Source organism: Sinohyriopsis cumingii, chromosome 17 (genome assembly GCF_028554795.1).
Source record: "Sinohyriopsis cumingii isolate HCF-2022 chromosome 17, ASM2855479v2, whole genome shotgun sequence".
Lineage (NCBI taxonomy): Eukaryota > Metazoa > Mollusca > Bivalvia > Unionida > Unionidae > Sinohyriopsis > Sinohyriopsis cumingii.
Window position 1 is genome coordinate 76467845 of NC_142977.1, and position 11444 is coordinate 76479288.

Here is an 11444-nt window from a genome sequence, read left to right on the forward strand (position 1 = left end):
AACAGATGGCCAGATGGGTGGAGCACTACTCTGAACTATACTCCCGAGAAACGTCAGTCACCGATGCAGCCCTCAGCAGCATAAACAATCTGCCCACCATGGAAGAGCTCGACAAAGTGCCAACCTTGGAGGAGCTCAGAAAAGCAATCGACTGCCTTCCAAACGACAAAGCACCAGGTAGTGACAGCATCCCGCCCGAAGCTATCAAACGTGGAAAACCAGCATTGATTAAACCACTGCACGAGCTACTTTGCCGCTGCTGGGAGGAAGGAGTAGTCCCCCAAGGCATGCGTGATGCCACAATTGTGACCCTTTACAAAAACAAGGGCGACTGCAGTGACTGTAATAATTACAGAGGGAACTCGCTCTTGAGTATTGTTGGTAAAGTGTACGCCCGCATCATACTCAACAGGCTGCAGTTGCTGGCAGACCGTGTGTACACGGAATCACAGTGCGGCTTCAGAGTAGGCAGGTCGACGACAGACATGATCTTCTCCCAACGACAACTCCAAGAGAAGAGCAGAGAGCAAGGTCAACCACTCTACATGATGTTCATTGGCCTCACCAAGGCCTTTGACTTGGTCAGCAGGAAGGGCCTTTTTGAACTTCTGAGTAAGATCGGTTGCCCCCCAAAACTCCTAAGCATGATAATCTCTTTCCATGCAGATATGAAGGGAACAGTCCTGTATGATGGATCTTCCTCAACCTCCTTCCCAAGTAACAGTGGTGTGAAGCAGGGCTGCATGCTGGCACCAACACTTTTTGGGATCTTCTTCTCCCTGCTCCTGTCCTACGCCTTCGACACGTCCACGGATGGCATATATCTACACACCAGGTCCGACGGGAGGCTGTTCAACCTGGCACGACTGCGCTCAAAGACCAAAGTGAGAGCTGTGCTCATCAGGGAGATGCTTTTTGCAGATGACGCAGCTCTTGTGGCCCACACCGAGGAAGCCCTCCAGAGACTGGGAGACCGTTTTGCTGTTGCCTGCATGCAGTTTGGTCTCACCATCAGCTTGGAAAAAACAAATGTCAGCGTGCAAGATACCACCATTGCCCCTTCAATCAAAATCAACGGTGTCACCCTGGAAGCAGTCAACAACTTTACCTACCTAGGGTCAACCATCAGCAACACTCTCTCGATTGATATGGAGCTGGACAGAAGGCTTGGAAAGGCAATAACCATCATGGCTCGATTAACGAAGAGGTTCTGGGAAAACAACGCGCTGACAGAGCACACCAAGGTCCGAGTCTACCAGGCCTGCGTTCTCAGCACCCTTCTATATGGAAGTGAGACCTGGAGTACCTACATGAGGCAAGAACGCCGGCTCAACTCCTTCCACATACGGTGCCTAAAACGCATCCTGAAAATCAGCTGGCAAGACCGTGTTCCACACAGCGAGATCCTGCAGCGTGCAAGTACCCCCAGCATGTACTCCCTGCTAATTAAACTCCGCCTTCGATGGCTGGGTCACGTCCGACGCATGGAGGATGGAAGGCTGCCAAAGGACATCCTATATGGACAGCTGGCCACTGGCATGAGAAGAGTCGGACGCCCCTCACTCCGTTTCAAAGATGTGTGCAAGAGGGACATGAAGGCATGCAACATTTCACCCGATGGCTGGGAAGAGCTGACCGAGGGCCGAGGCGCCTGGAGACTGATGGTAAACAATGGCATATCAGTCGCTGATGCGAGGAGAGGCCAGATGGCGGCAGAGAAATGTAAGAGAAAGAAGAACGCAGCAGCAACCACAGTAACGCAGACTTCGCAGCATGTCTGCAACAACTGCAATAGGGACTGTCACTCACGTATAGGCCTGCACAGCCACAGCAGACGATGCCAACAGAGACAGACAACACCCCAAGGGCGCTATTCGCATGGTCTTTCGAGACCGAGTCGCCAATGATGATGATGATACATGTATGTATGTATGTATGTATGTATGTATGTATGTATGTATGTATGTATGTATGTATGTATGTATGTGTGTGTGTATGTGTGTGTATGTATGTATGTATGTGTGTATGTATGCATGTATGTATGTATGTACGTACGTACGTACGTATGTATGTGTGTATGTATGTATGTATGTATATATGTATGTGTGTGTATGTATGTATGTATGTATGTATGTATGTATGTATGTATGTATGTATGTATGTATGTATGTGTGTATCTATGTATTCTGTTGGTGGTATGTCAAGCTTTTCAAATAAAAGAAAATCGTGAATGTCCAATCACAAGTCCTACGGACGTTGACTTCTTGGATACGATGTTTTCACATTCATCGTGTTCTTCCATCAAGAATACTTTCAATATCGTCTTTTATGGTCACTCGCTGTAACTTGGGAAAGTTAAAAGTTTCTTTAAACACTTCTCCGTTGCTCGCTTCAAATCTATAAACCGGCGTGTCACGTCCGCGTATCTGTCCTATCACATAAATATATCTGTCGTCGAGTCTGGTAAAAGGTCTTTATCCAAAATGCGCTTTGTTTATCCAACCCAACCAATCCGCTGCGTAACACTTCTTTCATTTATTCTTTTATTTTCTTTTTTTTTCTTCTTCATTTTAAGGCGTCACGTGTTGACCAGACGTGGAAACACTTAATGCATTTGAGAGTATGCTGATTTGTAGAATATTTTCACATACGTATTTTCAAATTTCTTTGAAACCGTTCTACAATACTGACTAAAGATTCGCGATTTTTAGTGGCATGTGTCGTGAGTTTTAATTATTTTTGAGAGATTTCAATAAGAAGTCTTGGTCTGTTTGTCATCGCATAATAGTTTGTTTCAAGACGATTTTTGAAATTCGTACCAACTATGAACTTGTTTTGGAAGAGAAGGGAACTTCCCAAACCGATTTGGAAAACACATCAGTGACACAAAACAAATCCGTGCAACTTCTGTTGTACAAAATTAAATCAGGGACATCTGCTAAATCGACTTGCCATTTATCATCGACTCCAGCTACTTTAGTTTGACTTCTTGGGAATTTTAGTAGAATGGGTTTGTGTTACATAACGATCGCTTGTTCTTGTAACCATTGTTGCATACCTTGCAGACGTAGTTTGGATTTGACTTCACAATAAAGGATTTAAGTTCATACGTATCCAGCTGCATGATTGCGGCAAATGTTGACCAAATGTACATCCTTGTCGTTGATGCTCAATAAGTAACTCAGAATTTGATGCTCTTGGTTAGTGTGGTACTTCGGATTGGGATGCTTGACGTGCCAGTAATAGGAGTAAGAACGGAAATTTGCATTAAAATCATTGGTTCTTGATTCAGTTTTTCTTGAGTTGATGTTCACTTGTATCGTCACTCCTTTCTGTTTTATCCTCCGATGAAATGTGTATCAACATCATCTTTGTGACCCAGGATTTCACTGCTTCTCCCCTGGGAGTAGCGGAAGGTGTAGAAAGGTTTACCACACTGGCGGCGCTGGGCAGCGGGGGGGGGGGGGATAATTTCTTCACATTTCGTTCTTTTATCCCAAAGTGTGCGGGTGACCAGTGTGAAATCGATCATATTTGTAAAACCAAAGATACAACGATCGGTATGCTTGATTTGTTCTGCTTTAGATTACTCTACTTCGTACAACAGGCGCGTAGAATTGGTCCGTCCTCGAAACAAACTGTCACGAGGATTCAAATTTTCGATGTCCACCACATTTTAGTCTTTGACAATGCATCAAATTCTGGATGTCTTTTTAAAACGTCTATCGTTGACGTGTTCTCACATTTCTACAACTTAGTATCCTTGACTTTCAAATCTTTGGCGTCGTTAGTAACGTATGTGGTGCAAATAGTCCAAAAGATTATTTATTTCTGGATAAGGAAAACAAGTAGGCGATTCATACATGAACATCTGAAATTAATACCCGATATACCGATTTTCTAAATCTCAGCCATCCGCCGTTGTTAGCATGTAGCAATTTCCTTTTAGTTTCACACAAACAGTGTAACCAACTCAAATCTTTGGCTGATGAGTATCTACAACTGGTACGATGATGCAATGCATGGGATATGGTGGCTGATTTGTTTGAGTGTATGACAAGCTTCCTTCGGTACACTAATCTACACGATTGGTCAATATTAGTATCTTTCGTGAAGGGTTTAATACATCCCATCCTTGTTCGTGAATTGAACGTCGACATTTTCTTTACAGCGTAGTAAAACATTCACAATTAACCGACAATATTTTTAACAGCTCTTCTTCGAAATCAAGCGGGTCCGAACAGTGAACTTGATACCAGACGTAGAAACCTTCCCGCTGCTATGTTAGCATACCGTCGAGGTCCCAATTATAAACCTCAAACCAGGTTTTGATTTTCTACGGTTATGAAAATGTGTGGAAAGTACCCTTTAGTCATTCTGAACCTTATACGCATTCTACTGGAAGGCATAACCAAATAATTCATGGATGTTTTAAAACTCAGTCCAAACAGGAGATTTCAAACTGGACCATCGTAAACGGTATTGATTTTTGGCTTGGCACTGCCTTTTCAACTCCTCTAACATCGACTCCAATGACTACTCGTCCATGCAATTCACATAGACCTTAATGATTTTAAATGTTTTTCTAGCTGTCGGTATAATGTGCAGATAGATTGCTTTGTTAAAATTTCTTTCAATTTGCATATTTTATGTTTCCCTTTTTCTATGTTTAATTTGTGAATGCAATTCACTGATATTTGTGTTAGCAATTGCCGTCATTATCGTAGCAAGATGCCTTAAATGACATACTTTCTGAACCATTTACATCGGCATAAAACATCCAGTGGATATGTTACTCCTGACACATTGTCGTTAGGCGTTATCAGCAATTCAACCGGAATCCATCGACAACTGGTAGGGTTTTGTTGTGTTGTTTTTTTTTCCCCAGCAATTTACAACGTTTACTTAATCCTTTCATAAATATCAATAGTTTCAGATTTAGGCCACATTTTGCCATTTATACATCTGATTAATTTTTTAAGCTATTTATATGCTGGGTCGCCGCATTCTGTTTGCATTCGAACTTTATTTTCCATGAAGTATACCCTTTGTTTATATTACATCGTTCTAGACTGATTTCGTCAAGTTTTCGAGACTTTCGACCTGTACTAAATCTAAATCTGCATATTTTCTCGCACCAAATATATAATTTATTTCTTCTTCATTCCGTACTCTTTCAACAATTTTTATGTTAGAATTAAGAACGCTTATCTCATCAGAGAATGTAAAACGTAAATTTTGATGTTTTCTAAAATTTAAGTTGAATATCTGTTTTATGCTAGAATTTGACAAATTAACCTTTCTTTTACTCTTGAATGATTTTGTAACACATATAGCTTTGATCAGGCTTTAGTTCCATCCAAAACGCGTAAATAAATACACATTACTTCTCGATGATGGGACTATTGCTCTCAAGCTAAGCGTATTAGAGTATTAAATGTGATATATATATATATATATATATATATATATATATATATATATATATATATATATATATATATATATATATATATATATATATATATATATATAATTATTGTTGTATTGTCATCAGATTTTATCTTGTTTAGTGATCCAGACATGTAAGTAATTGGCCGGGGGGGGGGGGGTCACGGTACATGGGAAACACTCGACCATCCAATGAATTTATTATTCTGTTTTTACGGAAAACACGTCCGTCGAATTACTTGTACTAACTGTTCCTTACATCCTATTCCTGTGTGAATTTATTATTTTTATCAAATGGTTTAGAAAACTAATCACAGTGTATATTTATTAGTATTTTTAGCACTCCACGAAAGATTCGCCAATCGAACTTGTTAATTTTTATTTGGTAGTTTCAAAAAGAACCGCCAATGCATAAACAGTTTGACTACAGAAAACAAATGAACCTGCGCCGGCATTATTTATCTACTAATGGTTAGGTAATACACTGAGAGGTATTGAAAATAAGTTTTAACAACCTTTCAACCACCAATGAAACACCAGTATTTTAAATTTTAATGTTATTCCTGCAACTTTTGTAATGAAAGAAAATGAAGAAATTATCTAGTGTTATAGTCTCAAACTAATTGCTTATTTTGATAAGCACGGTGGCAAGTCATGTAGTCATTGTACTATTAACGAAGTCATTATGAAGTCATTATGACAGAATATTGGTATACATATTTTTCAGTAAAGATCAAGTTACATTATTACTATTATGTGTTAATAAATATTAACAGGGAGTTGAGCAGCAGAGGGGGCGAATCGGACATTTTGTCCAATCGTTATTTTGCTTAATTAATACTTTCTGCACTCAACGATCTAGTGTCGTCAGCGCCTGGTAAAAAAAAAACGACGACGGTCCATCCTACACGATGGTGACGTCATTTGGTTTAATTAACACCTTCTGCGCGCCGATCCCCAGTGTCGTCAGCGTCCGGTAAGCACATCGACGACCGCGTCGATGTCATCGCCCCCTCTGCTGCTAAGTGGTTATTTACAATGATCTTACAAACAGAGTGATCACTAACTCCTCCTCCTGTAGATCAATTAGGTTATTTGACTGATCGGTGAGTTTAAAATTAATTCTCGTTAAAAACCGATCATGGCATCGCATATAGACCGGATTAATCGGATTCTCAACGATTAAAAATCCCGGAGGGGCTGTTGGTGAAAATGAATAAAGGATATATCCCTGTTGAGCTTGATTTGATTGATTGGTATCTACCTGGTAACTCCCTTCGATAACATCACACACTAGATTGATTGCTATCACCGATGCGATATTTACGTTGTATGGAGCAATATGCCTACCATCATCTCCGTTATCGTGTCTGAGGATATAAGTTGATGGACCGATAAAATCATTAAGAGACTTTCTTAGTTCTGGCGTGTTGTATCTTGGAAACTTAAAATCGGGTAAATCGGCTTCTGCGATATTATACTCGGTTAGGAATTTTTGTTTATTATCAATTCTGCTAGTGGATATTACCCCGATGATTCTTTCATTGATATATTCCATGTCTAATATAAGTTGATTTAACACCTCAACGTGTTTTTGTGCTTTTGTTTCCCGTAGCTGTTCTAGTTGTGATTGGTAAATACGATTAATCTCGATAAAAAACCTATCGATATCATTTAAATTAACTTCGACCTCGACGACCGATCCAGGAGTTTTCTCGTACCTAAAATACCAATACATGGTATTCCTGTCTTGAAATGTAAACCAGTCGGGGGGTGACGAGTTTTTCATAACAAACAAAACATCTCGATAATTGGGATTAATCTCATGATACGATTGTTTGCCCTCGGGGTTTTCATAAGGTGGATTCTTAGGCCATCCTAGTATGGTTCTTATTGAACTGTTATAAATATCAACCATATACCCCGGTGTGCTTATTTCAATCGTCGACGATAACGTCGGTTCATGAACCGTAATAGCGATTTTTGATTCCTTTCCTGTGATCGATTTTATCCTGCGTTGAAATTCTTTATTGATTTGTTCTATTTGGTATGACCCAGTTGGTATTGTAACCTCCTCCCAGTTTGGGGTTCCATCGGGTTTATTTTTCCGTGCAAAAACCAGCGAGTTATTAGGTTGTTGTCCGTTAAATGCGTCCGCTCGAATATTAGGCCAACTGTGATATACTCGCAATTTTGCCAGCGCTATTTCCTTCACTGGAACCGGTGATGGAAAGTTTACACTGAATTCGGGTTTCGTTGATGTTATCGATATCATATTTGTTTGTACCGGAGTGGTGTTCTCCGCGATCCGCTGAAGTAATTGAAACCCTTCGGGGTTCAGTGACATTATTATTATTTGTTGTCTTTAGTGTTTAATATTAATAACCAGAGCCCATTGAGGTGGTTCCGGCTTCCAGTTGAAAATCCTCGATTTTTGACATCGCGGAGCTATACAACTGGACCATCGTGGAGAATTCAACATCGGATACGAACAAATTATCAATCGATAACGAGATCAACCCGGATAATTTCGAGTATGCGTCGGATACTATTTGATGTTTTACTGTATACTCGTTGAGTTTTTTCTGAAAACACGATGATATCTTTTTAGTGATTGCGTTGGCGACTCCAGCAACTGTTGTCATTGCGGAGACAGCGATTGGAACAGCGATCGGGGCTATCGTGGTTACCGTGGATAAAATAACACCGGTACCGGCTATTATACCCGACACCGAGTACACGACCGCGTCGATGGCGGTTATTTTACGACGGTATTTTTTTATTTTTACACGGTATTGTTCGGAAAGCGTTTTCAAGTTCGCGGAAAATTCTTTTGCGGTATCGAATCGATATTGATGTGACGTCGGTGATACCTCTGATTCAATTTCCTTGGTGGTCATTTTTATTTTAAAAGAGCTAGTGTTTTTAATTACTTAGATCCACTACAAATTCCGCATACCATGTGATGTTTGCCCTAAATAGACTGCTATCAACGGCTTTAATTATAAACCGTTCGATTGTATCCTTGTCGATGATTGTTGATATTGTATTGTTAAACCCGGATGAACTCGGCGATGATATACTGAACTGCATCGCCGAAATCAATGTCAATCGATAAATACCCTTAACAATTGCGGTGACATCTATTGCATTACGCGTAGGAGTCCAATCGAATGATCCGTATTGAACCGTGTATACGCCACTGCCGATGATCCCATGAGGTGTTTTCATTTTTTCGAGTTGCTCTGTCATTCTAGGTAGTTTGTCCTTAATCGCTTCAACATCAGTTTTGATTGTTTTTATTTCCCCTCCATACGCGTCTACATTTTTTTTGTTCGCTTCAATATTAGTTTCGAGTTGCTCTGTTATTCTCGGTAGTCCGTCTTTAATCGCTTCAACATCAGTTTTGATTATTTCTATTCTACGCAAATTCGCGTCTATATTATTCTTGTTCGTTGCAACATTAGTTTTGATTGTTTCTATTTCCCGTGTATTCTCGGTCATACTTTTTTTGTTCGCTGCAACATCAAGTTTGATTGTTCCTATTTCATATGTATGTACGTCTATACCTTTTTTGTTCGCTGCAACATCAGTTTTGATTAATCCTATTCCCCGCCAATACGCGTCTACATTTTTTTTGTTCGCTTCGACATCAGTTTTGATTGTTCCTATTTCCTGTGTATGCGCGTCCACACCCTTTTTGTTCGCTTCAATATCAGTTTTGATTGTTCCTATTTCCTGTGTATGCGTGTCCATATTATTTATGATCGTTGTAACATCAGTTTTGATTGTTTCTATTTTCCGTCCATGCGAGTCTACATTATTTATGATCGTTGCAACATTAGCGCCGATTATTTCTATTTCCCGTTCATGCGCGTCTACACTCCTTTTGTTTGTTGCAACATCAGTTTTGATTGTTTTTATTTCCTGTCCATACGCAGTGATATCATTTATAGTTATTGTGATTTCATCCGGTTTGGCATTTTTTTTACCAAGGAATTTATCAAAGTTGTCATCGATCCTGTTAACATTTTTTCGTAACGAGGTAAATTGGCCCGACAGCGTCGTAAACTCCAAAATAGTATTTTTTATTGTTGCAAGATTCGGTTCGGTTACCGTCGGGGTTCCAAAAAAACTAGCGGTAGTGAGTTGTATATCGGTGACAGATTTTTTCACCTCGGCGACAGATTTTTTCACCTGCGCGTCAAGTTCGGTCACCGATCTATCTAACCTTGTAAAACCGTCCTGGACTAATGTTACCCTATCCGTCACCGCTGATATATGTCCACCCGGTTTGAGTCGTCCGTCGCTGGTATACAGCGCGATAGTGTCCTCGGCGGCATCACGCTGTCGTATTAAAACGTCATTCAGTGACACATTACCGGATTTCAATTTACCCTGGCGGTCTTGAAATACAACTATTTCGCCCGGGTCAACACTTGTTAGATTCAACATATCAGCGATTTCATCCTCAATTAGTTTTTTTATGTCGGCGGCGGTCGTTTCCGTGGATTCTTTCAGCGCCGAAACCGGTCGCCCCCAGATATCAATCATTATTATTGTAAATGTTATTCTCTAAAATCCGTTGAGCTTCTACGACCCCACTAGTGTATTCGTTTACAACCACATGAGGTGGTTTTCGCGATGATGAAATCGCCGCGAGTACGTTCAATACCTCACGGCCACATATCGGTGGGTCACTCAATTGCTGTGTTGGCAGCGTGGAATAAAAAACCCGGGTTGAACACGCCGGGGCTGAACACGCCCGGACATACCGCATGAACTCTTTCGGCGGGGCTAACCCGTATGAATCAAAATAGACGATTGCACGCGGATCAATCGCGTACGCAACCCAATGAGTTCCCGCTCCGGAGGACCCATCGAGGTTAATTATGCCTGTTTCAGTATTCCTTGGGGCCGCCGGTAATTGATCCCTCATAAAAACACCTCTGAAGTTTTTTATCGCTAACGCGTTTGCGGCGTCTATTAAATCAAAATTAGACATTGGAGTCATAGACTCAGGAGTCATTGACTCCCGAGTTAATAAACGGTTCCCGGTAGTCTTAGACCCTTTCCCGAATACCATGAATACGGGGTTCCCGGTAGTCTTAGACCCTTTCCGGCCACGGGTCGTTTTTTTTTGTAGCCTTTCCCGGTTGCCTTCTTTAATGCCATTCCCGCCGCGGTACCAACGGCCCCCAACGCCGCCGCCTTAGCCACTGCTGGTGCGGCCGCGGCAATCAACGCTGGAATCGCAGCTAACAGCGGAAATATCCCACCGGTCTTTTCCATGTTTTTAATTGCTGCGGCGGAAAAATCTATTTGAACACCCTTTTTATTCTTCATCGCATCATTGAAATGTTTTATTTGACGCGCCGTCAACGATATCTTATGATTACCACCCGCCATCTGTGACGGCTTCAGCGTTATTGTGGTTCCGCATTGTTTAGCCGACTTTGATCGTAATTTCTTGACTTGACCATCAGTCAACTCTACACTGACGACACTATACGACATTTTATTGTAAACGCGTTTGTGTTTTCAATTACATGTTTTCCACTGGTGCATCAACGATTCTCATTCGTCCACCAACGCCTTCCAACAGCATTGATTTATCGCTGAGAATGACAGCAACCGCTCTATAATTAACACCACCCGGGGCTATACGAGCTCGGAAGTGTATATCAACGACGGATTGTCTCGTTAAATCAAGATGTTCCAACGAAAAGTAATAAATCGGATACAGGTTTTTAAAATCAAGTTGTGATATTTGCAAACCAGTGTCGACGTTTTGATCACGACCCATATATGACAGCAATCGATGATACACACGTGCGATATGGTTGTCGCCGTAATTAAGCTGTATATCCTCGGATGGTTCCTGTTGTCCGTTTATTCTCAGCGAAACATCCCTGACTCCTAATTGATCAAATATCATATGGCTGTGTTCTTGACTACCCAATCGATTCCTATTCTGCAGCGCTATGAATATA